The following is a 6,779-nucleotide window of genomic DNA, read 5'->3' as shown; positions in this document are numbered from 1 at the left end:
TGATGCAGCGAGTTACCCCTGAAAGTGTCAGCATGGCTATGTGGCACTTTTTTCCTTGTCATCCTTGGGGCTTGGGAAAAATGATATCCCAATAAAGAATCAGTAAGTGCTTGAGTGAATCAAGATATCTTAAAGGTTACACGCAAACCTGTACTGTAATCATCACCCAAATATCTGAAATATTCACACTAAATATTCTAATTCCCTTCCAAATCCTGCTTTCATTGCAGGTTCAAAACAGCAGAGCCTAAATACATGCCTGTTAAAAATGCTGGTCTCTAATTGCTGTCGTTCTGTTATGTGACACAAGAGCACATGGATCTGACTTGTGTTCTTGAATATCACCACTGCAGAAGAGTAAACTCCTGTTGTAACGATGATCAGGATATTATGGACCTTATTCTTACCAGATGTATTCCCATGGCTAGTTGGGGTTTCACTTAATATATTATCCAAGCTAGCCAGGAATAGAACACTTGCTTAGATGTCAATAGCAAAATCAATTCTAACAAGCTTTTCAAGTTGATCCTGGGGATTAGCAAATGGCTTTCTAAGCAAGATGGATGTTGACAGTGGCCTACAGAAGTGGTTTCCAAGCTTACCAGGGTCATGACACCCCCCACAGCCTCTTCTTCCCAGCTCACAGCCCAGTTCTGAGCTTCCTAGTACCTAGGGCTGCAGTGACACCAAAATGGCTACCATTGCATCCCAAGGGGCTAGGAAGCACTGCCAGGGCTACTCAGAGAAAGGGAGCTTATGCTCCCTTACCCCATGTAAATCCCAGGCTGCCCCAATGAGTCTCCTTGGATCTGCACCTGCTATTGTGTCAGGTCTCCCAGGGCCAGAGCGGCGGGGGGGGGGGGGTTTCAGGATATGGCATCTTGCCATAGGTGCTCACCCTGCTAGGCATTTCAGTGGTCTCTTCCTATAGCAACTCCCTCCATATTGGCAGAGCTTCCCTCCTGCTGAAAGCCTCCGCATTTCTGTCTGGCAATGCTGTCCTGCAGTCTGAAAGTCTTTTGCTGAGCACTCTTACTCTGATAGTTGCCCTCGCCCTAGGAGAAGCTACCTTCCTGGCTTGGTTGGCAACCTTCAGTCTCGAAAGACTATGGTATAAGCTTACAGCACCCAGTATTCCCAGGCAGTCTCCCATCCAAGTACTAACCAGGCCTGACCCTGCTTAGCTTCTGAGATCAGAAGAGATCAGGCATGTGCAGGTAACAGTTGCTGTCTTCCTGGCTTAGAGGAGCACCTTTTTGCTGCCTTTTTCTCCTCTGGAATCTTGCAGCCCTGCCCTTGCTGCTTAGAAGGACTTCATACTCAAAATATACCCAGCAGGACTGGTAGTTTTTCTGTCAGTTCTCTCTTCTCCCCACTCTCTCCCCCATCTCTCCCCACTAATAGCCACCATTCTTGTATGCCCATTTCAAAGCTTCCTGCTAAATTGTCTTCTTCTGCTGGCTGAATGGAGAGGAACCCAGATGAGCTCAGCCTCGTTCAGTTATCTTCTCCAACTAACTCCTGCTTGTTTGTACTTACAAACATGTAAAGCTCTGTAACTGATCTCCAAAGCAAAGTGACTGAACATAAATGTGCCTTTTCCTTGTTTGCCTATATGGTAATCCTTAAAAAAAAAAAAAAAAAAAAAGCTAACTTCTGAAGAGCTCAATTTTGTGGCTACTGTGAGCCTAATTTTTGAGGCACTTTGAGGTTGTTTTCACCGCTCACCCAAGTCAATGATCCCAAAACTGTCAGACATTGCTAACTTTGACCTCTCGCTCCAAAAGTTTTGCTAATTCCCCCAATTTGGTTCAACATGAGTTACTGTATGTTGGTGTACGACATGTGCTCAGGTCTGTGTTTGAGTGTCAGTCTTCAACCTGCTCCCACTAGCACTACACAGAACAGTGGGGAAAACATTCAGGAATCTAGGAAAAAACTAAACTATCTCTCTCTCACACACACAAGCCCTTAATAAGTCCATATAAGGTTCCTGTTCCAGGATAGCTGAAGCCTTGAACAAGAAAATGCCTCTTAGGGGCTGAGGATACAACTGCTGCCTTTTGGCTGCAAACCCCCAGCTGCATATATAAATAATAGTTACAACAGTCACAATATTAAACTGAGATTGTCAGCACCAACACGTGGATGTCAGCAATCATGACACTTTGAACATTCACTATAACACATATAATTTCCAATACATTGTTTAGACATTCAGGATGATGTGATAATGGAAAGGAAAGGACCACTGGAAATGTAGCAGTGGTCTCCAACAAGAGCAGCATCTGTATTCAGTCCTCACCACTTCAAGTGAGCTGCAATTTGTCTGTCTGGCTGATTGATTGCTCTCGCCGCGTAGGTGGTCTCGCTAGATTTGACGGTGCTTGGGAACTTTTCGGGAAGCTGGAAGTTAAGATTCTTCAGGGATCTTCTGAATCCAGGCTTCTTGGCACAATCATTTATTAATTTTGCATTTAAAACTCTCTTGAAGATTGCTACTGAATCAGGTGACTAGCAGACTAGCACACAGCTGGTTTCTTGTTCTGAACGATAAGCCTGGATCATGGCTGAGCACAAGCGTGATCCCATTCATCTAGGAGGCTGATCCCATTCATCCAGGAAGGCCAGCATCACAGGACAGATGTGTTCTTTATGGAAAGCTTGAAAAAATGTTAGCCTGATTTTTTTCCTACCTCTAGTAGAAATAAGATCTTCAACTCATATATGCAGGATCAACCCATATATGAGGCAGACTGGTGCCCTCAGGCAGTGGATTGAGGAGTTGGCGGAAGGTGCACTCAGCCTTGCAACTCATCCCACTCCCTGGATCAGAAAGGGGGAATGGAATGGAAGTTGGAGTGAGGAGGAGGAGAGGGGCTGGGCTGGGTTCTCTTCCCTTCTCCTCCAAGCTTCTTCTTCTCCATGTTCCTTTTCTTTTTCTAATCAAGAGAATAGGAATGGTGGCTGGTGCATCACTGTTGAAGGGAAGCATTCTGTCTTGATGTTGAGAGGTCTTGGAACAGTCCTGCACAAATTACCCCCCCCCCCCAAAAAAAAAAATACAGGCTACAAAAAATTTTGTAGGAGAATTCAAGGGGTGAAGCCTCTATTCCCTCAGTGCAGGTGTGTGACAATTGGTGTCATAGGAAGAGTATAGGGAACTGTCTTCTAATGAATCAGACCATTGGTCCATCTTAGCCCGGAAGTGCCTACACTGATGCCCCCTACACTAATCCCACCCTCATTCCATCCCCCCCATGCCCAAACTCGCCTCTCACCACTCCCAGAATGCCTTCCCGCCACCCTCACCCACTCCTGGCGCCATCCAGTGCAAATATGCCTCCTCCAGATCCAGTGTGCAGGGGCTGAATCTGACCCTGGCAAACTGGTATGGGCCTCTGCTCTGACTCAGCCAATTCCTGAATTGGCACAAATGTGCCTTATGTTATGTTTGTGGCACTCAGGAACCAGCACAGGGGGCCTGTGCCGGCTTAAGTCCTTGTTAGGATTGGGTTGCCAATGTGCTAATTAGACATCATATCCTATTCCCTGTCTGTGGCCTGGGTAGCCTTACATGAGCAGGCTGCCTTACAGGGTAGGCTGGGGCTCAACAGAGCATAAGGGGAAAAATATCCCCTTACCCAAGATGACCTTCAGCAGCCTCATAACCTATGCTGGATACAGTGCAGGCCACTGCAGCCTGGCTGTACTGGGGCAAGTTAGGATTGGGCCCCTAGTGTAATAAAAAAGCATTTCAAACTGGATCCAGAAAAAGTCTGGAAGTCACTGAAGTTCCAGCAGAAGCAGAGTTAAACATGCTTGCCCAAACTGGCTCCAGTCGTAACAATAGCTGCTGCTTTATTCTGGAGCAGCTGCCCCAAGCAGAGTGCATTGCAGTAATCCAATCTTGATATAAGCAAGGCTTGGGTAACTTTAACTAGATCTGCCTGCTCCAGGAGTAGACACAGCTGGCATGCCTACGCTGGGCAAAAGTACTACTGGCCACAGATGCTACATGGGTATCCAGGAACCATCTTCAGCTATTTAATTCTGTTCCAATGAAGAGCACATAATCTTATCAGATGAACACCTTGCACAATCTGTCTTTGTTTCTCTGCCTTTGATGTTCACAACACAGCACAGTTTGCAGCATGTTTCTTAAATATCCCTCAATTAAAAAGAGGCATGAACATGAGCCAAAAAATCCATTGAGGGGAGATCTTTTGTAGGCATGCAAAATCTTGGCAGTGCTTCCCCTTTTCAAAAGTAATTGAAAACTACTTCATCCCATGGAAAATCTTCACCCCATAGACCAAAGCCATGTATTCGTATATTTAGGACTGAAAACAAAACTTAAAGTGTGTATGTTCTGGGAAGGGGGGGGGGGGTGGACTGGTAAATTAACTTCAGGATCCTGATCATTAAAAGGCAAATAATGAAGCCATTGGTAAAAGGCCAAAAACAAAATAAATCTTTAATGCTTTTGTAGTCACCAAGAATGAATCATTTTGTGTTTATTGCACTCCAGTGGGCCTTCATCACATAAATGGGGTTGCTTTTTGTATCTCTGAAAGTCACCAGTCCCAGTCACCACGCACCCCACTATACTGATATACTTTGATACATGGTGGGGTGAAATTCCATGCCATGCTGGATAGATTTTTGTTTAATCCACACCCAGTTTCCTTTTTTGTCTCGTTGATATTCCCCAAGACACCGTGTATCTACTGATCCAGATCCTTGATTGTCCTCTTCGGGTAATCACTGTGCAAGTGTGTTATGTGACTGAAACGCTAAACAGAGGAAGATGTCTGAGTGAATCAACCCTAAACATGGTGTTATCAACCCTACCAGTCATTGTCTGACTGACATCCGAGCTTATTCTGCTCACATGGCATCTGTTTACAGGGACCCAGTGCTGTGATTCATGATGTTTAGCAAGTAAGGGCACGACTAGGGAGGTTACCACCTTCAGTGATTTCATAACAAATGAAATTCCTGACTTTGCATATATTAGTGAGGTAGAACAGGATGGTAGTTTAAGACCATTATTGAGCCAAATGTCCTCCTATTTGGTTCTTGGCTTTATTATGAATTGAAAGAGGATCACGGAGGTGACAGTGCATCCGACAGAGTCTTTAAGACAAAACGAGATGCAGAAAAAACTAAAAGCCAGAAGAGTTGACTCTTCAAATAGCAAGTCAATTATTATGGGTCACGCAGTTGGTCTTTCTTTGACTCTTTTAAAAGGATGTGCTTTTGAAAAAGAAAATGGAACATCCTAAAAGTGTGGTGGGGGACTATTCCAGAACTGACTTCCAGCCATCCTTCGCCCAGTTCAATAAGCATTATCATTCCAGAGTGTCCTATAAGGTTGAGTTTGATTTATCTCGCAACTCTAATGAATAGAGCAGGTCCTTTTTGCCAATGGTCCAATGCAGTGCAGTGCAACTGGGAGAGGTGGGATCAACACTCTCACACACACTCTACTTTTGCAACAAGAGACGTGGCTAAATTGAGGAGCAGAGACGGCGTGACTGAAACAGTGTCAAACAGCCTTCGCGATGGCTTTCATAATGGCAGAGATGTGCAGTGAGCTCCAGGCCAGGAAGGGCAATGCACACTCACTCTCCCCCCCCTTAAGCTCATTCTCTGAACCACACTCCTCCGCCCCCCTGAAAATGGATGGATGGATGGATGGATGGATGGAAGTTCAGTCTCTGGAACACACACCCCCTGCCACCAATAAAACAAAACTCACCTCTTCTTTCCCCACTCGGAGTCGGAGAGAGCTCAGTACAGGGCTCCTGAAGCAACTAGAAAATGGCTACTCCTGGTGCTTTTAGGCTAAGAGCTGGTCCATTGTGCAGGCTCCCTGTTTTTTTTATGGTGTTTTTTTTTTCTTAAAAAACAGAAGTAACTCTTCCTGCTGCCTCCCCAGAGCTTAATGATGCAGACGTTCTGCTGTTTTTTTAAAATAAATTAGCCAGTCTCCCTGCTATTTTTTTTTCCTTGAAGTTAGTTATGAATATAGCCTAACCTGCAGGAGGCAAGTCTTTCTAATGCTTCCCCAGAGACTGATGATACAAGCATTGTCTTTTTTCTTATTGGGCAAATGGAAGCAGCTCTTCCTGGTGCCCTTCCTCTCCAGTGTTTAAATGCATAGGCATTCCTACCTATTTTGTCCCTTGCAAGCCACCATAATGACTGGGATGCTTGGCAGCTCTCTTTATTCCCTCTGTGTGTATTTATGTGTGTTGATTTAAATGGACAGAGAGGAGCAGCTTCGGAAAGGGAAAAGGCACTTTTTTTTTAACATGTTGGGGTCTTTTTGTTTCGTTGCTGGGTTAGCTATAAAATTAGACTGATATGGACCACATCTATCCTACCTAACTCCTTGTGCACCGATGCATCTGCACCAACGGGATATGGGCCATGAAGGCCTCTTTGATGTAAGGGAACACTTGGGAACTATTTTGATTGTGTAAAGTGGTTATGTCCAAAGGTGCAGTTCAAGCCTGGGATGGGAACATCAGATACGCAGATATCACCGCTGCCAAGTTCCGCCCTGTCCCACTCCTGGCTCAAGTCAATCCCTGCCCCAATCTGTCCCCAGTCCTCTTCCACTGTCAACTTACCTGGCTCAATGGCTGAACTGTGGTCTGTTGTTGCCTTTATGCAGCCTTCTGGGCTTTGTACTGGTGGCAGCTAACCACAGAATAGCAGAGCAGCTGCTGCACCAATAGCCTGCAGGATGTGCTGGCAGACTGCAAGAT

The 6,779-nt window shown here is 45.3% G+C and overlaps 1 pseudogene; it reads right to left on the bottom strand.

The window, feature by feature from the left end:
- Window positions 1-1,116: 1,116 nt before the first annotated feature.
- LOC136637766 (5S ribosomal RNA) lies at window positions 1,117-1,235 on the bottom strand (annotated as a pseudogene).
- Between the last annotated feature and the right edge of the window lie 5,544 nt (window positions 1,236-6,779).

The sequence above is a fragment of the Tiliqua scincoides genome, chromosome 1 (genome assembly GCF_035046505.1).
Source record: "Tiliqua scincoides isolate rTilSci1 chromosome 1, rTilSci1.hap2, whole genome shotgun sequence".
Taxonomy (NCBI): Eukaryota; Metazoa; Chordata; class Lepidosauria; order Squamata; family Scincidae; genus Tiliqua; species Tiliqua scincoides.
The sequence above is the reverse complement of the archived record's forward strand: the minus strand, read 5'-3'. Positions and strand labels throughout refer to the sequence as shown.